Here is a 20,039-nt window from a genome sequence, read left to right on the forward strand (position 1 = left end):
ACACTTAATGGTAAGGTCCTAGGGAGTGTTGCTGAACAAAGAGAGCTTGGACTGGAGCAACGTATGAGGTTCAGAAGCCTTCACTCATAGCTCCTTGAAAGTGGACTCGCAGGTAGATAGGATAGTGAAGAAGGTGTTTAGTATGCTTTAGTGTTGGAGGCTAGTACAATTGGAACAGATATCTGGGTGGGTATATGAATAGGAAGGTTATGGGCCCGTGGCAGGTGGGGCTAGATTTAGGTTGAGATATTGGTAAGTATGGACGAGTTGGACTGAAGGATCTGTTTCTGTGCTTACATCTCTGACTCTGTGTGACCCTGGACCTTGGAACGTGCAGGCTGTCATTGACAACTCTGTCCTGGCAAATCCAGGAATGATTGGTCAGACCAGAGCCTGGTTCACTCGGTCTACAGCAGTCGATATTTATCTTGGTGTGTGTTTGTGCGTGTTTTACTTTGTGCGTCCTCTGGCTCAAACCCTTTTAGCTATTGGAAGGATGTTTTAAATTTTACCTAATGGCTGACTGGATCATGTTTTAACCTCTTGCATTGTGTTCCTAGGTTTGGTAATTGATGTGGCAACACAGTTGTGACATTTGGCTACATCGGTCAGTTAGGCATTTATTCTGTGTGTCGACAGTAGTCCCATTCCCATGTAAACACCCTGTGCTCCAGTTTCCTTTTTTATATGTCCCTTCATCAATCACCCATCCAATCTTTTCAGTACTTAAGTGACCTTGCCAAGTTAGTGTCTGCAGAGCTGACAAGGTGAAAGTGTTCCTGTTGGTGGAAAAATCGATAGCAAGAAGGTAATTGGCAAAGGACGCAACGGGGAAACTTTTTTTAACGTGCAGTGAGTAGTTAGGATCTGGAAAGCATTGCCCAACACTATGGTGGAGGCCAGCTCAATTGAGGCTTTCAAGAGGGAATTGTCTGCATGAGTTTCCTCTGGTTTCCTTCCACAGTCCAGCGGTGTGCAGGTTGGCTGTTGCTGAACTGCTCATTGTGTCCAGAGCTTGGAGAATGTGGGGATAGGGTGGCTCTGGATGGAATGCTTTTTGGAGGGGTGGTGTCAACTTGATGGGTCAAATGGCCTGCTTCAACAGTGTTGGGATTCTGTGATTCGATGGGCATTGTTCCTTGAGTGAGCCAGTGTGGTCAATGGCTGCCTCATGTGCCTGGAGCCATCCTGTGACTGCAATTACTGGCCTCAGCTGTTGATTCTGCTCATGTAATCCACTGGCTTTCAATCCTCTCTTTCCACACCCCCCACTGCCCCACCCTGTATGTCCTCTCACTTATAGTTAGTCTCGTCTGCTTTCATTTGGTATCCTCTTGCATCCTGTGGGAAGGAAATACATTGAGATGCATTTGGCTCCCTCCAACCTGGGGGCTGTGACTGCAGGGTGATGGCTGGCTGTGCTGGAGATGCCCCGAGTCAAGACATGGCTACTTGCAGAGCCATCGCATGAATTGTGGATGTTGTACTGGGAAGTGATTTGCACAGCACTCCAGCTTGCATTTGGACTGTTGGCAATGGCTCCGGAACTTTCCCCAAATCTGATTGCTTGAAGTGCTCGCAACAGTGGTTTCATTGACCAGAAAACAACATCGCTGGGAGGCTAAGGATTATGACACCACGTCATAAGCTGAAACCACGTCATTCCAACTCTGTCTCGAGGGAAGGAGCCTGAATTTGTGGTCTCTGCCTTTTTGTGGGATTATTCTCTTGCCTTCATGGCGTGAATAACCATTGAGTTTACCACACTTGCGGTTATGCTCCTGCACATGTACAGAGAGGCTGTTTTGGGCTATTTTGCCCTTGTAGCATGCGCTTTTTTTAAAAAAAAAATTCTTTGATAGACTGTTCTCTGTCTGATGGCACCCTCAGGCAAGGTATGAGGTTCAGAAGCCTTTGTGGTGACCTCAGCTAGTATAGGAATTAAACCCATGCTGCTGTTCTCACTCTGATCACAAATCATCTGTCCTGCCAACTGAGCTAATTGTCTGCCAAGGCCAGTTTTTTTGCTGCCCACTCCAATTGCCCCTGAACTGAATGACACACTTGGCCTTTTCAGAGGGTAGTTAGAAGTCAGCCATGTTTGCTGTGGGATCTGGAGTCACGTAGGCCAGATCAGGTAAGGGCTGTTACACTGAAACTTAGCAAATACTTACAGAGCTCAACAGGGTAATCGCAAGAACGACGTTTGCCCCAGTTGCTGAGTCTCGAACCAGGGGACAGAGTCACAGAATAAGAGGCAGGCCGTTGAAGACTGAAGTGAGGACTTTGTTCAAAGGTGGGGAATTTTTGGAATTCTGTACCCCAGAACACTTTTTGGTCACTCAACCATTATTAATTTCTGTTTTGAGCATAATCAGACTTCCAGAGATGAATCAAAGGTTGCAGGACAGCAGCATTGAGAAAGAGGTGATTGGCGCAATCATCTTTGATTGGTCGGGGAAGTTTCGATGGGCTGAATGATGTACTTCTGTACATGGCTTGATAGATTGCCTTCGCAGCAGTGAAGCAGAGGACCATGTGATGTCTGAGCAGAGTTTGGCCATTCAGCTCATCAAGTTTGCTCTGCCATTTGAGTGTGGCTTCTCAACCTCATTCTCTTGTCTTCTCTCTGTAACCTTTTGAACCCTTTATCAATCCAGAACCTCATTCTGTTTTAAATACATTCGATGATTTGGCCTCCACTGCCCTCTGTGGCAACGTGTTCCACAGATTTACCCCCCCCCCCCGCCGTCTGAAGAAATTCCTCCTCCTCTCCATTCGAAAGGCTCATCCCTTTATTCTGAGGATGTGTCCTCCAGTCCTAGTTTTGGTAGAGTCATCGAGATGTACAGCGCGGAAACAGGCCCTTCGGTCCAACCCGTCCATGCTGATCAGATATCCCAACCCAATCTAGTCCCACCTGCCAGCACCCGGCCCATATCCCTCCAAACCCTTCCTATTCATATACCCATCCAGATGCCTTTTAAATATTGCAATTGTACCCGTCTCCACTGTGTCGTCTGGCAGCTCATCCCATACACGTACCGCCCTCTGTGTGAAAAAGTTGCCCCTTAAGTCCCTTTTATATCTTTCCCCTCTCACCCTAAACCTATGCACTCTAGTTCTGAACTCCCCGATCCCAGGGAAAAGGCTTTGCCTATTTATCCCCTCCATCCCCCTCATAATTTTGTAAACCTCTATAAGGTCACCCCTCGGCCTCTGACGCTCCAGGGAAAACAGCCCCAGCCTGTTCAGCCTCTCCCTATAACTCAGATCCTCCAACCCTGGCAACATCCTTGTAAATCTTTTCTGAACCCTTTCAAGTTTCACAACATAGAGAACATCTATGTCCAGTCTACCCAGGCTCCCCTGAGTATTCGCTAAGTTAGAGTGAGATTTCTCCCCCTGTACTCCACCGATTTACAGTTCTCCATGATTCCTCATGACAGGACCTTCATCCTCAGGATCATTCTTGTAAACCTCCTCGTGCAATGCTCTTTTATATTACTGGCTAGCTTACCCTTTCATCTCTTCTTCTACCCCACTCAAAAAGACTTGATTTTGGAGTTACCCTCTGGTTTTTAAAGGTTTCCCAATCCTCTGGCTTTTCACGAATCTTCACCACATTGGATGCTTTTCTTTTGGCTTTTATGCTGTCCCTGACCTCCCTTGTCAGCCATGGTTCCCTCGTCCTTCCCTGAGTATGTTTCTTCTCTCTTGGGAGAGCATATGTTTTGGATTACTGGTGCAGTATTATTACCATTTTTCCACTGCCTCTCTCTCGTTATTTTTGGAGCCACCAATCTGTTATGGAATGTCCCAAACAAATGCAAAATTTTCTTTCTAAGGAGATGAGAATGTTTGTGTTTCTTACCAAAAAACAAATAATGGAGTGGGTGGTACGTGTATGGAATGAGCTGCCAGAGGAAGTGGTGGAGGCTGGTACAGTTGCAACATTTAAAAGGTATCTGGATGGGTATATGAATAGGAAGGGTTTGGAGGGATATGGGCTGGGTACTGGCAAATGGGACTAGATTGGGTTGGGATATCTAGTCAGCATGGACGGGTTGGACCGAAGGGTCTGTTTCCGCGCTGTACATCTCTATGACTCGAACAGCAAAAGGTTAAAGCCTTGCAGCGCCTGATGAAAAAAAGAATGCAGTCCTATGACTAATCTTGTGATGTATAAACTCACACTGGCACCAGCTCTCGAGGAGATGGTACAGAGAAACCTTTTAGAATTGCTGCAGACTGTGTGCTGATGGCTGCTGGCATTTAAGGAGGGAATGCCAGGATTTTTACCCAGCAGCAGTGAAGGAACAATGGTATGGTTCCAAGTTTGGATCGTGTGGGGCTTGGAGCGGAACTTGCAAATGGCAGTGTTCACATGTATGTGCTGTCCTTGTCCTCCCAGGTGGTAGAGGTTATGGGTTTGGAAGGTGCTGTTGAAGGATCCTTGGTCGGATGGTTGTGGATGACAGACACTGCTGTTGTGCATCAGTGGTAGAGGGAGGGAGGGAGGGAGTGAAAGTATTCCAATCAAGCAGGACGCTTTTTCCTGCATGATGCTAAGCTGCTTGAGTGTTGTTGGAGCTGCACCCACCCAGGCAAGTAAAGAGTGTTCCTGACCTCTCTTGTAGACAGGCAATGGAGAGTCAGTAGATGGGTTACACACTGTTGAATTTCTCATCTCTGATCTGATCTTGTACACTATATGACTAGTCTGGTTCAATTTCTGATGAATGGTAATGCCCAGGGTGTTGGTGAGAAATCCAGTCATTAGTATGCCACTGTGTGTCGAGGGAGGCTGTTTGATGTGACCTTGTGTTGGACGTGGTCATTGCCTGGTCTTTGTGTATGTTACTTGCCACTTAGCGGTGTCCTTCATGTCTTGCTGCATGGACTGTCACGATTTGGTGGAACTGATGTACATGTCCGAGGATTGGAACTGAAAAGGAGCCCTGGTGAGTAGCTGCAATCCATCATACGGATGGGACTTTGCTACAGATAGTTACAGGTTACGTCTACACTGAGGGACTGGGTATTGGTCAGTTACTGGAGATTCGGCAGAAGATGATGGATCTAAGTAACTGGTGAGGCTAAAACCCCTCACCAGAACCCATTGTAGAAAGAGAATCCCAAGTTTGGTTTCTGGTCTGTGTTTTATGCATGCGGCCTTGTACCATTGAGCTAAGGGAAACGATTAATGAGTTAAAGTACTTGATCTCTTGCGTGAACTTGCTGGGCTTAATGGCCTCCTTCAGTATCCTTTCTGTTGACCACCATTGCCTTCTGTCTGAGCCCATCTTTTGGGTCTGATGTTGATGAACGTGCTCCTCCAGTGGGTGAAATTAGAGAAGGAAGGGAGCTGAAATATGTTTCTGTGCATCTGTGTCAGCGGAAGGAATTTCTCAGCTCAGCCCTTCCCTCCCTCGCTGCTCGATCTCGATCCTGGATCGGGCAATGGTGTGAATGGTCACCATGTACGTTGTATAATTGCTTCGTAATTCGACCTTGTTGTGGTTGTACCTACACCTGCAGTGGATCAAGAGGATAGCTCACCACTGCCCTTCTCTAAGACCATTTCAGCTGCGCAGTAAATGTTGGCTTTCCCAACTGTTCATACTCGGTGTAAGAATAAGCAGAGCTTTAACTTGGGCTGCAGATGATTGTGTGCTGACCGAGGTTCGGTACCAAGTGGTTTGGAGGTTTTGATTGATCAAACTTGCGGAAGAAACCCCCGCCACTCTTCGAGTATTGCCTAATTTAAATCCTGAAAGGATTGGCTCAAGTTGTTTAGACGCTACCCTGGTACGAGACTCTTTTTCTCACCCAGGCGAAAGTGAGGACTGCAGATGCTGGAGGTCAGAGTCGAGAATGTGGTGCTGGAAAAGCGCAGCAGGTCAGGCAGCATCCGAGGAGCAGGAGAATCAATGTTTTGGGCAAAAGCCCTTAATCAGGAAGGGCTTTTGCCCAAAACGTCAATTTTCCTGTTCCTCGGATGCTGCCTGACCTGCTGTGCTTTTCCAGCACCATGCTAATCTTGACTCTCTTTCTCATCCCCTGATCATCAAGTTCTATTTAGCATATTCATTCCCTTTAGTATTATGAAGGCTTCAATCAAATCACCTCCTCATTCATGCAAACTCTTCTCAGTTTAACCTTTTTGGAATTTGGGGTCATTCTGGTGAATCGACACTGCTGTCATCCAAGGCTAATCTAGTCTTCCTAAGATGGGTGAATGGTCTCTACAGCAATGAGGGGAAGAAAGGCCCCAATAAATATGAGAAGGCTTAGATAACGGTCTGAAATGCTGCTGTCAGTTTAATTAAATGACGTTATTAGTAGATTCAAAGTTTAATCCTTTTTCCCTTCTCCAAACCATCCCACAAGAAATCGAGGTGAGGTAAGCCATTTGACCCCTCTTCTCAGCCCTGCCAGTCAATAAAATAAAGTTTGATCTGATGGTTTAACTCCACTGCCCTACCTATCCCCAATCACCCTTGTCTCCTTTGTTGATGACAAAATCCATCGACTTGGCGCTGATTGTGTTCTAACGAGGTAGCCCAGACTAGAAGGAAAGGAGGTGTTACCCACTGCTAAGGCAGTGGTCTTTGTGCCTGGCCTTGCTGAGAGGCTTAACTCTAATTACAGATACGAGAAGCCAGCACTCTCCAAGTCAAAAGCCACCAACCTCTCTGGGCCTCTGTGCAGCCCTGATTAGCACTGTCAGCCTGCATGTAGGAAACCATGAGGATTGAGACTAATTGGTCACCACAGGCTTCTAATTGCTGCATTCCCAGTGGCTGGGTGGCGCATTGAATCCTCGAGTGGTTGAGTTGGCACTCGGCCAGAACCCAATTTGGTTTTAATGGAGCCATTAATTTGAGAATTGAGATTAGCAAGCAGGTGAGTTTGTACTTGCTGGAGAGATATTTTGAGTCTCTTACCCATGGGAGGTTTGTCACTTCATTGCAAAAATTTGCAAGACGCATGGTGGTTTGTGGGTTCTGGGAGGGGACTTGGGGTTGGGAGAATTTAAGTGTTACAAGTTGCAGTCGGAGGTGTTTGTCAAACTTCAGTGTTTAAACCTGACCAGGCAAATTTTGTGATCAGGCCCGTGAACAGCTTGGACCTTTTCAATTCTCCATATTTTTCTTCTGAATTTTGCAATATTCAGGCGACTTGTCACTAATGGCCACGCCTGGATCCAGCATTTCCTCTGATCTCTCTCTCTCTCTCTCTCTCGTGTTTGCTGTCACGCACACATGCAAAGCTGACTTCAAGAGGTATTGTTTCTGATTTACTTTCAAAAGCCCTATTGTGTCATCTTGACGACTTCAGTATCCAGGGAGGTTCTTCAGATACTCTCCGTGGGTTGGAGATGCCATGGTCACCAGAGAGCGATATCTGCTGTTGGATTCGGTATGACTGTCTGTTGTATTGACTTCCACATTGCATCTTTTTCTCAGAGATCTGTAACTGCACATGCTCCTTCCTGTCTGAAGGTACTGTCACTTTTTTGAAGGCCGAGATTCTGCACTCCTCTGAATTCATTCCTGAACAGGGCCTTAAAACTACAGCACTGCTGCCTTCACTCCTTCAACCCTTCCTTTATGACAGTTTGTCGGCTAAAACCTGTTTTAACCGTTGCCTGAGCAGAACTTGGCTTATGTTTCTGGTTACTTGGCTTTTGAGCCGCAATGATTCTCCGACCCTCGTGTCTGCTTTTTTGGCCCCTTCACCCTGGCTGTTGTTATGAGAGACAGGCTGCGGTTCAGGTCCTGGTATACCAGTCACCCACAGGAGCAAGCTGTTCAGCCTGCCTATTCCCTGCTGGTATTTGCCCAACACATTGGGTTCCCCTCTCATCCTGTTGTTATTATCCTGTGAATGTGTCTTTCTCTGGCAATCTTACCCAGCTTGCTTTTCAATATATCTACCCTGTTTGTGCCACCTGTGGCCGTGAGTTTGTATTCTCCCACCTAAGGTTTACAAAAAACTTAACGCCTGAGATCCTTATTAGAAACTGAAAATCTAATCCTGATCTTTGTTTTGTGGTGAATGATTTGTTACAGTGGTGCATTCCATATTTACCGGTCTACCTGGAATGGGGTTTGAAATGGGAACATTTTCCCAAAGGTTACTGTAACTGAACTGCAGAGTCCATTGGGATTCTGTCGAGTGAAAGCCAATTGTGTGCTGTTGTTGTGATGTTGAATCTGTCCTATCTTTTTTTAGGTGTGGGTAACCCACACCATGTCCCCAGCCTTCTGCAATCTTTGTCATGAACCTCAAATATCACACCGCAGAAGGAGGCCCATTATTTCTGTGCCAGGCTCTCTCAGTATTTTAATTTAATGCCCATCTCCTAGCTTCTCCCTGTAACCCTTGTACGTTTTGTTTTCTATGTAGATACTCGCCCAATGTCCCCTTGAATATCGCAGTTGAACCTCCATCCACTTATACTTGCAGGTAGTGCACTTTAGACCCTAACTACTCTATGATTTTTCTTTTCTTTTGCCAGTCACTTTTTACAATCAATTCTCAGTCCATTAACAAGTGGGAAACGTTTCTCCCTATCCACTCCGTCCAGACTCCTCATGATATTGAAAACGTCTGTCAAATCTCCTTTGGACATTCTCCTCTGTAAGGAAAACCAGTCCCAACATCTCCAATCTCTAATCTTCCATCATAAAAGAAGTATCTCATCCCTGGAAACGCTCCAGTAAATCTCGTTTGCAGACTCCAATGCATTTGCATCTTTCTGACTGTGTGGTGCCCAAAACTGTGCACAGGTACTCCAGCTGAGGTCTAACCAGCCTCCCATTTCATCATGACCTTCATGCTCTTGTAGTCCATGTCTCTATTGATGAAGGCTGGAATATTGTATGTGTTATAGAAAGCGCTTTGTACCTGCCCTGCCAACTTTTTAATGACTTGTATACGCCGAGATCTCTCTACTCCTGCATGCTGTTTACAGCAGTACCCTTTATAGTTTACTATTTCCCCATACTCTTGTACCAAAGTGTATCACCGTGTTCTTTTTCCCATTTGAAGTTAATCTGCCACTATCCATCCACTCGTTACTTCAGAAGGGTTTTCAGGGCTGCCAATCCTTGTACCAGTTTTATTCGAAAGTGTGCCTTCACAGCCGTGAGGAGGCATCTCTTTGCGAGTTCTCTCAGCTTTACGCTACCTGCTGTTGCTCGATTGGTAGATTCTTGCTTCTGAGTCAGAAGTTTGCAGGTCCAGAGTTTGCACAGAATTCAATGCTGGCTCCCCTAGTTGAGGCGTTAAACCAAGACCATTTCTCGAAACTGCCTCCCACTCCCAACCTTTTGCTCCACTTCCAAGTTTACATCAGATTAGACTAGATTCCCTACAATGTGATAACAGGCCCTTCGGCCCAATAAGTCCACACTGACCCTCTGAAGAGTAACCTATCCAGAATTGAGGTGGATATACAAGATCCTGTGACCCTCTTTCGAGGAAGGATTATGGTCGACGTGGACTGGTTAGACCAAAGGGTCTGTTTCCATGCTGTGTGACTCATATAGCTCTACAAAAGTGGGAGGGTTCTCCCCAGGGCCCGGTCCGTAATCTTCACAAAAGAAAACCTAGATGCCATCATTTTTTTTTTCCAGCAATAGGGAGCCAGTGACTTAGTGGTCACTAGTCTACTAATCCAGAACCACAGAGTGATGTTCTGGGCATGTGGGTTCAAATCCCACCACAGCAGAAGTTGTCATTTGAATTCAGTCTGGAATGAAAGAAACCTTGTCTAATGGCAATCATCCACTCAGGGTTGGTGGTTGTGAACACCTATTGCGTTCATCACTATGCTTTGAAGGAAGGCAATCGGCCATCCTAACCTGGTCTGGTTCACGTATGATTCCAAATCCACAGCAATGTGGACAAATCTTCACCACAAACGCACAGAAAAGTGAAGAGACTCAGCAGTTCTGGCAGCATCTGTGGAGAAGGAAAAACAAAAAAAGAAACATTTTGAATCCAGTTTGACGACTTCTGCAGTTTGACTAACTCTGTTTCCCTCCCCACAGATGCTGGCAGACTTGCTGAGTTTCTCCGGCACTCTGTGTTCATTTCAAATTTTCACCGACTATAGTACTTTGCTGTTTTGAGTGGATGAGTCTTAACTGCCCTCTGGGCAATTTTGGAGGGTAATAAATGCTCGCTTAGCCAGCAGTGTCCCATGAATGACTTCTTAAAACAATGATAAGATTTCAAAAAGTGTGTTGGAATGTTCTGTGGTTGTAAATAAAATGCTATATTAAGTAAGGGTTAGTTCTTTGCTCTGATTTTAAAAACCTCTGAGGAAAACAACCCTATAGAAGGAGTTATTTCTGAAGCAAACTTGTAAAAATTTGCCCTGGAGGCAAACTCATTCTCTATAGTGGAGCTCGCTCCTTCCTCAAAGCCTGAAACTCCTCACTGGAGCAATTTCAATTTAATGGAAAAACCTCGCTGAAAGCTTTGGTACAACAGTGATTGTGTCATGGGCGAAAAGGTTGCTTGCTTTTTATTTGGGCTTTTTATTTTTTTAAAAAAAATCCTTTGCTTTATATAGTGCTTTTCATATCCCCAGTACATTTTGAAGTGTGATACAACTGATGAATTCATTTCAGAAGCAATCTGTTGTGCATCAATGATTTTCATTACTCTGCTGTTAGAAGCTTAACGCAGAGCTTTGGAATTCCTTCCCTTCACCCCTCAGCCTCTCCTCCTCATCCTGTTCCTCCACTGAATCTATCTCTTTGACCAATCTTTTGTTGCCTGTTCTATCATAAAATCCCTACAGTGTGGAAACAGGCCCTTTGGCCCAACGAGTCAACACCGACCCTCCAAAGAGTAACCCATCCAGACCCATTCTCTATTATCCTACATTTATCCCTGGCTAGTGCACCTAACCTCCACATCCCTGAACACTATGGGCAATGCAGCATGCCCAATTCACCTGACTTGCATACCTTTGGATTGTGGGAGGAAACCCACGCAGACACTGGGAGAATGTGCAAACTCTACGCAAACAGTCGACTGAGGCTGGAATCCAACCCGGGTCCCTGGCGCTGTGAGGCAGCAGTGTTAGCCACTGAGCCACCGTGCTGCCCCTAGCATCATCAAGTTATTTGTAACGTTCCTGTGAGGCAGCTTACTGTGTTGACGAGTCTACACAGATGCTAGTTGTTGAATGTGAGCAGTCGTGGCATCTAATTATTAAACCTGGGGCGTCTCTCAAACAGCACGGAGGAAAATCATAGTTAATCTGTTGGTAGTGGAGTTGGAAGAGGGAGTTCCTGATTTTGGAGGATTAGAAACGCCAAGTAGAGACTGACAAGATGAAGTAAAGGAATGAAGACTTATGGTGAGTGGGTGAGTAAGTGGAGCTGAGTCCACGAAGAGGTCAGCCATGATTTTATTGAATGGCAGAGCTTGCTCAATGGACCAGGTGGTCTACTCCTGCTCCTGTTTCTTAAGTTCGGATGGACTCTCCCTCAGTCATGCATCCCCCAAGCTGTTGATCCCAAAGGGAATACAGACTAAGATAAGAGTGTAGGTGGGAGGGAAGTCCCATTCTACCTACCACACCATGCTCCGTGTTGGCCCCTGATCAAACCACATCTTTTGTTTTCTAAGATTCTCCTCCTTGTTTTCAAATCTCTCCCTGACTTTTGTGCTGTCCAGCTCTGTGATCTCTTCCCACCATGCAATCTCCCAAAATATCGACATTCCTCTAATTTGGGCACCTTGTTTCAACCCCCATCATAATTGATGGCTGTGATTCAGTTCAGTTGCTTGGGCCCAAGCTATGGAATTCCATTTCTATACTATCCCTCTACCTCACTTGCTTACTTCTTAAGATGCTGTTCAACACAGACTTCTTCGACCAAGCTTTTGGTCAGTCTGGATGTTGTAACTTCCTCATGAACTACTTTCAGTAGTGCTTTACCAATGTAGATAGCCCTTGGTTAGATATGTGGCACAAAGGTGAGAGAGGTTCCAAGATGGCATGTGTGCTTTTCTGGATCGATGGGATTTTGGAAAGTGATGTTCCTTGTGAATGGGCATCGGAGAGGTTTCAGTCAGCTGTGTGTCAGTGGGAAGCTTGTGAATTATTATTCCCCCGCCCCCAGCGAGTGGACCATGAGCTGGAGATCATGGATTTAAAATTGGCAAAAAGAATTAGCGGGCCAGGAGAAACCTTTATGGTCAGATATCTGTGAAGCATAATCTGAGGGATGGGACCTGTGATAAATTTTTAAAGGGCGGAGAGAGGCAACACTCTGGCACAGTGGTTAGCACTGCTGCCTCACAGCGTCCCGGTCCCAGGTGCTATTCCACCCCCCGCGTGACTGTCTGTCTGTCGAGTTTGCACATTGCATGGGTTCTCTCCGGGTGCTCCGCTTTCCTCCCACAGTCCAAAGATGTGCAGGTTAGGGTGGATTGGCCGTGCTAAATTGCCCCAATAATCCAGGGTGGTGGGATGCTGTTTGGAGTGTCAGTGCAGACCCAATGGGCTGAATAACCTCTTCCTGCACTACAGTAGAACCTCGATTACTCAAACGAGACAGTCGGGGAGTATTTTCTTTAGATAATTGATTGTCTGGATCACTGATCTGATCATAAACGAGCGGTATGTGCCGGTTATCCGACCATTTCCTGATTACTTGGCAGTGCATGCCATGATGCTGTTTAACTGGTAACTGAATGCTGGGTTGCCTAATGCTGTTTTTGCAGGATCTTGATCGGATAATCTGAAGTTTGGATAATCGAGGTTGTACTGTATAGGGTTTCTATGACTGGAAAGGTCAGAGTGTTTGGAAGGGTATTTGTGGATGAGAAACTTGTAACGTTACAAATGTAGGGAGAGTGATGTGAAATACAGCATAACTGTGCCTGCATTTTATTTTTAAGGAAGCAATATTGTGTGTTTGATTCCTATGATTCAAACGCTGGGTTGTCGGTAACTGTGAAACAGATTTTAATTTCTCCTTTTGTTTTGTGTGGGCTCGGATTTAAGATTGCTCATTCCACTCCTCGATTTGGATGCCTCGATGGCTTTGAGTAGACGGTTTCCATGGTAGACACTCCAGGGGCGCTTTGTGGTTATGCGGGAGAGAGATGGAACACATGGAGGAATTCGATGCGTGGGCTGAACAAAAACTGGCTCAGCAGTCACTGGGAAAAATTTGCACTGAATTTTGCTTTTGAGAGCAGAAGTGCTGCGTCTCAGTATTCAGATATGCGATGACTGACTGACTGACTCTCTTTTGGTTGGATAATTCTTGAATTGGATCAGTTGGACCAGTATTCACTAGAAGGATCTGCTTGAAGTATATAAAATGTCAACAGGGCTCGACGGACTAGATGCAGGAGGATGTTCCCCTTGGTTTTGGTGGTGGTGGTGGGGGGGAGAGAAAGCTGGAATGTGATAGATGATGAGGTATCATTGTATTTAATGGTAGTAAGGGCTCGAAGGGGCAGAATGGCCTGCCTACCTTTCCTGTCTTGTGTCCTATGTTCTTCCTTTTGGATGTGGGTGGCAGCATTCCTGACCCATTGCCCCTAAAATTGAGTGGCTTGCAGGGCCGTGTTAGAAGGCAGTTAAGAATCAACCACGTTGCTGGGTAATCATAGAAACATAAAATCCCTACACCGTGGAAGCAGACAATTTGACCCCTCGAGTCCACGCAGACCCTCAGCCCTAACCCAACCCCCTATTCTATTCTTCCATTTCCTGTAGCTAAGCCACTTAACCTGCAGCACATCTTTGGACTGTGGGAGGAAACCGGAGCACTGGGAGAATGTGAACACTGCAGGCAGACAGTTGCCCGAGGCTGGAATTGAACCTGGGGCCCTGGCAGCAGTGCTAACCACTGAGCCACCGTGCCAATCACCCAGAGGTCACACTTAAGCCAGACTGAGTATGGATGGTGCTTTTCCATCCCTAAAGGACGTTGAACCAGATTTTTTTAAAAATTTAAAACAATTGCCAATAGTTTCATGATCACCATAACTGAGATGAGCTTTCAATTCCAGATTTTTATAGAGTTCAAATTTGATCATGTTACTGCGGGATTTCTTCAGGGACAAATATTGGTCAGAACATGAGGGATAGCCCCGTTAAAATCATAGTGACGGAAGAGCACAGAAACAGTGCCCTGGAAACTGCAGTGGATAGCACCCCAAATGGCGAAGACTCCCTCAACCTGTGAAGTGTTTTGGTGGTGGCAAAAGGCGGTATAGAAATGCACATTTGCTTTTAAAGACCCTTCAATTTTTCTTCGTGTGTTAAACCTGACTGCATTTGAACACAGCCTCAGTGGTTGAGCAATTCTCGCACACTCTCAACGTACTGGACATAATTCCATTTCCATCTCCTGTCCCAAAATGCCAATCCTGCAGTTCAGAGTGTGTGTGTGTGTGTGTGTGTGTGTGTGTGTGTTGGTGGGGGGTGAGGCATGATTGACTTTGAGGAATGAATGCACTCCTGGGCTTTGTAGTGAATGGTTGCTAACAGGCCTGACTTAGTTCAGTGCTCCAGCTGCTGCTAATTGTAGTCCGAGTGACAGGAATGCTACAATTAGTGTCAGCACCCTAGGGTCGAGAGCCAGCGTTGACACTCCCGATTGCCATTCTGGGATGAGTGTGTATACGTGGGGGAGAAAGGAGGGTGTCAAGCCAAGCTCGATGTGAACAGATTTCGCCGTGAGCAATGGCTTTGATATTCAAGGTCTGCAATAGCCCTATGGGGTGGGGGGGTGGCACCAAGAGCAAGTTTTTTTGAAAGACAAAAAAAAATTGCATCGATTTCACGAAGAAGACTTTCTTTTTGTGCTTCACCCTGTTCGAGTGTTTACAGATGTGGTGTGATCGGCCTGTGTGCTCAGGAGATGCTCGCCAGTTTGATAAATGGTAGGGCAGTTACCTGTGCACACCATGATATGTCAGTTAGTAGTTAAGGAGCCACTTCTGACTGACCCTACGCTGCTTCAAATGCGGTGTCGTTCCAGAGTGTCCGCTCTCCCACTCCCGAAAAGCCTGAGTCGCTGTACACGTTTGAACCTTGCCATAGGAGCTGCTGGGATTTGAATCCAAGTTGTGAAACTGCCAGTTTGAACCCAGATGGGCTTTTCCAACAGTGATGTCATTCAGGGAAGAAATCTGCCATCCTTACCCCAGCCTGGCCTACACATGACTGTGGGCCCACAGCAGTATGATTGTCTCTCTGAAATTAGCTAAGTAAGCCACTTATGTTAAGTAGTTTAGTTCACTCTAACTTATTCAGTGGCATTGTCAGTGGTCCCAAACTCATGAACGAGTTTAAGTGGTCAAGTATTTGGAGTGAACCACTAATTCCCCCCGATTCATTCATTCCTTCAATACTTGTTAATTCATTCAAGATGTTTGATCATTAAGCGTATCTAGCAGTATTGGAGGGAGATAGGAGGTGGAGTGAAGGGCACAGTCAGATCAATCATGATCTTATTGAAGGTCCTGCTCCATCTCCTTGCACCTGAGTTCCTGTGTCTGTTATGTGTGGGATGGAGTCAAAGTCTCTCTCTGTTGACCTGTATGTTCCCTGCATTCTCTCAGTCGTTTACACCTCCTCTTGCTGTTCTTGTACAACACTCTCTTAAGACGCAAAAGTTCCGGGGGTCAAAATAGAGACGACCTCTATGAATGACCTGCCCCACCGAATTCAATTTGTCACTTTCTTTCTGTGTGTATTGTTTGTATTTCCTGCTGACGGTATATTGTACAGTGCTTGAGAGGTTGCTTACAGCAGGTTGGGTTGACACCTTGGTCAATTTTAACTGTGTGTAACTTGGGCATTTCCAGTGCTACCAGTTTCAGATGGCAAAGTGTCAGTGTAAGAATGTATAAGCATCTTATGAACAATTGAAGGATGCTTTGGTGCTTCAAGTATTGTATTGGGCCTGGTTTTAAGGAATAATGTATTTTAAAAAGAAAATCTGGTGTGGTAAAACTGAAGATGGGAAGCCTATTGAGAGACTGGCACATGGCCTCCTAGTTACATGGAAAAGCAGGCACATTACTTGAACCAGGGTAGTTGGAATTTCCCAGTTTTTGGTCTAACTGAGTCTGATTTTGATTTTTTTTTTAAAAAATTACTGTAGATGTTCATAGAATCGCTCCAGTGTGAAAACAGGCCATTCGGCCCATTGAGTCCCCACTGACCCTCCAAAGAGTATTCCAACCAGACCCGGCCCCATTCTGTCCCCGTAACCCTACATTTCACACTGCTGACCCAGCTAGCCTGCACGTCCATGGACGCTATGGGGCGATTTAGCACGGCGAATCCACCCTAACCTGCGCATCCCTGAGCGCTATGGGTAATTTAGCACGGCCAATCCACCCTAACCTGCACATCCCTGGACACTATGGGTAATTTAGCACGGCCAATCCACCCTAACCTGCACATCCCTGGGTGCTATGGGTAATTTAGCACTACCAATCCACCCTCACCTGCACATCCCTGGGTGCAATGGGTAATTTAGCACTGCCAATCCACCCTCACCTGCGCATCCCTGGGTGCTATGGGTAATTTAGCCCTCACCTGCGCATCCCTGGGTGCTATGGGTAATTTAGCACTACCAATCCACCCTAACCTGCACATCCCTGGGTGCTATGGGTAATTTAGCACTGCCAATCCACCCTAACCTACACACCTTTGGACCGTGGGAGGAAACTGGAGCAGCTGACGAAAACCCAGACAGACATTGGGAGAATGAGCAAACTCCACACGCTGTCACCCAAGGGTGGGATCAAACTTGGGTCCCTGTCAGGCAGTGGTGCCAGCCTCTGTCTTGCCCTATGTTGGTACCTGAGTTGATCTACTGAAGCACCAAACTCCTGTTGGGGGGATGGGGATATATTGAACCGCTGATGTGATGGGTGTGGGTGGTAGCTGATTTTAAAATTCCATCAGCATCCAACAAACAGTGGGTATGTTAAATTCCTACACAGCTTTGCAGCCCAGCTCCTGTCGCCCGGTTTCGAACATCTGAATGAGGAAACCTTGAACCTGATATGCATTGTGGGGTGCGATATCATTGCAGCTGAAGGAGGGTGTGGGTAGATTGCAGGGGATTTGATCTGTAGAGATTTCCTCCTCGACCTGCTGGGATGTTATTATGGAGAAACCCCAGTTATCCAAACAAGATCGCAAGGTCCTGATGCGTGGCTAAACTGTTACCTGACATTCGATTATCCAAATGAAATAGTCCCCGTGTTTTTCTGATAATCGAAGTTCCTCTGTCCATATCTTTTGGGGGAGGTGGGTCTTGAATGCAGGCCCCCTGGTTCAGAAGGAGGGACACTGCCACTAAAGCAGTTTTCTTTTTTGAAGGATGCATGGGGTCAGGAAAATGAGGTTATCTTGAATGTTGGGTTTACCTGTTCACTGGTGGTTTGTTATTATGTGGCTGTTGCCTTTTTTTGAGTAGGAATTGTTGCTGGGTGTGCATTGTCGAGGTTGGTTGAACTTTTTAAACAGCTGAGACCTCTGCACTGGCTATGCAACCTGCCGAAAGTTGGTTAACCGAGCACATGGAGGGGCCCTTTGATTGGCGTTAAGATGTTCTTGATAATAGTGTGATCTTTCCTTCAGCTCTCCTTGTCTTGTATTCAATTATTTGTGCAGCAAGAGGATGTGTGATGCAAGGTCCTGGCCCATCCTGGGATGTGCTTTCCTGTTGATTGTTTCTGGTCCTGAGCCAGTTTGGCTGCAGAAGCTTAGTCTGAGCCTGGGGAATCGGATGCAGACATCTTGGATATATTATTAATGGCAGCGTGAAACTCAGCGGTAAAAATTCTGGGTCACTAATTTAAGCGGGGGAAGAAATAATCGATCCTTTGGGCCCATTTGCTGAAAACATGCTTCCTTTCTTCCACCACTGATAGGTGGGGCTTTCATGTGGGTTTTAATGCCTTTCCATCTACTGAGAACTTCAGACTGTTATGATTTAGCTTTTCTGGCCGGGCTAGAGGATTTGTCTGACTGGAGTTTACTGCGATTGCTGCATAGAATCCCTATAATGTGCAATCAAGCCATTCAGCCCATCGAGTCCATAGTGACCCTTCAAGATCTTTCCACCCAGGGCCCTATCCTATCCCCTGTAACCCTGCATTTCCAGGGTTAATCCACCTAACCTACATATCCCTGGGCACTATGGGGCGATTTAGCATGGCCAGTCCACCTAACCTGCTCATTTTTGGACTATGGGAGGAGCACTCAGAGGAAACCTATGCAGAAACGTGAATATGTCAACTCCACACAGGGTGGAGGGTGGAATCAAGCCTGGTTAGCAGTGCTAACCAGTGAGCCACCGTGCTCTCCCTTTGCTCAAAGGGAAATCACTTACAACGAATTTATTGTTCTGTTGAAGAAGTAACTTGTGCTGTGGATAAAGGGGCAAAGTGGATGAATGCAGTTGAGGTTAAAATCAGATCATTGCCATGCACCAACGCACACCCATCTCAAGTCTGAGTGGGATTAAGTGGGTGAGAGCACTTCATAGTGAATGGCCAGCCCTCCGTTTTCAGTGAGGTGGACAATGGTGCTGAGGTGAAGGGTATTCGAGTTGGAGTTCCCCATCCCTGTGCTTGATGCTGACTACCAAACTAAGCTCAATCCTTGCTGTTCCTCCTCTTGCTGCATCAGTGCAATCCTGCCTTGCGCCAGCCCAGTTGCAGTCCTCCCAGTGCAGCACTGGGAGTCAAATTCCAGGCTTTCAACTTGCCCACCCTGCCTCCTCCCCAAACAAAAAGTACAAAGACTTGTTTCTTTTTATTTGCCCATGGGACGTAGCTGTTGCCAGCAAGGCCAGCGTTTGTTGCCCCGTCCACAATTGCCCTTGAGCTGAGTGGCTTGACAGACCACTGCAATGAAGAGTCGATTGCATTGCTGTGGGTCTGGAGTTAGGTGTAGGCCAAATCAGATAAGGACGACAGACTTCCTTCTCTAAATGGCGATGGTAAACCAGTTGGGTTGTTACGTCATTGCTGATAATTATCATGGTCACCTTTTTCTAGATGATGGCTTGCATTCTGAGACTTTTGTTTTTGTCTTTTAAATTCCACCAGCTGCTGTGGTTGGATTTGAACCTGTGACTCACGCTTTGCGCCTCTGGGTCAGTCATCCAGTGAGCGAACCCGCTATCTCCTTTCCCCTCCCCACGATATCTCCTCAATGCTGCACTGAGGCGTGGCATGGATGCTCTGTGTAGTGGGGCTTGAGCCCACAACTTTGAGTTGAGGTGAGTGTGCTACCCACTGAGGCAGAATTGCCATCAAGCCAGATCCCGGGAGGGTGTTAGGAGAGTTGGGGTCTGGCCATCCATTCTGCTGACTCCAACTCTAACGGCTAAATGGAGCCCATTTGTTCTGTCATGCCTGTGATGTCTATGTTTAATTATAAAAAGCTATCCCAGATCTGTATAGTGTAAACAGTGACCCACCTCCCTCACTCTTCACTCAACCTCCTCTGACCCAATTTACTTGGAACAAGCTGTTGTCTTTTTTTGCCATCTGAAGGTAACTGCAGATGCCATGGCAATTGTCCAAATCCATACTGCCATGCCATTTTAAAAAAAAAAGCCACTGGATCTGAGAGCTTGGATGTGTGGGGTGTCCTGGCTAGAGCAGGATGTGTTTTTCAAAATTGTCGAGTCTTTCCTTTTGAAATATGCTCAAGCCAGTCTCCAGAGTCCAACACAATTGGAGATAAGTTACCATGGAAACTGACGTGTGTCTGGTACATTTAACCCACAGCATTTCCCTCGTTTTTTTTTTATGCTCTGCCTCTGTTGCAGTGCTGATAATGTGTAGCTAGTGTGGGATATGTGATAATTATTTTCTTTTCTCCTCTCTCTTCTCTTCTCCCACCCCACCCCACCCCCTCCTCTCTCTCCCCATCTCTCTCTCTCTCCCCTGTCTCCCCCTCTCTCTCCCCGTCTCTCTCTCTCTCTCCCTGTCTCCCCCTCTCTCTCGGT

At 46.3% G+C, this 20,039-nt stretch overlaps 1 protein-coding gene across 6 annotated transcripts in view; it reads left to right on the plus strand.

Moving 5' to 3' along the window:
* LOC122544349 (guanine nucleotide-binding protein G(I)/G(S)/G(T) subunit beta-2) overlaps positions 1-20,039 on the plus strand; it is a 171,047-nt gene that overhangs the window by 99,599 nt on the left and 51,409 nt on the right. Inside the window, exon 1 of one of the 6 annotated variants that reach the window (XM_043683561.1) lies at positions 19,155-19,304. The exons of 4 other annotated variants lie outside the window; for them this stretch is intronic. The gene's annotated coding sequence lies outside the window, so the exon portion shown is untranslated. Of the gene's footprint in view, positions 1-19,154; positions 19,305-20,039 lie in introns of those variants that run through there. One more of the 6 variants, XM_043683564.1, reaches the window with a different exon arrangement.

This window comes from Chiloscyllium plagiosum, chromosome 48 (genome assembly GCF_004010195.1).
Source record: "Chiloscyllium plagiosum isolate BGI_BamShark_2017 chromosome 48, ASM401019v2, whole genome shotgun sequence".
Classification (NCBI taxonomy): domain Eukaryota; kingdom Metazoa; phylum Chordata; class Chondrichthyes; order Orectolobiformes; family Hemiscylliidae; genus Chiloscyllium; species Chiloscyllium plagiosum.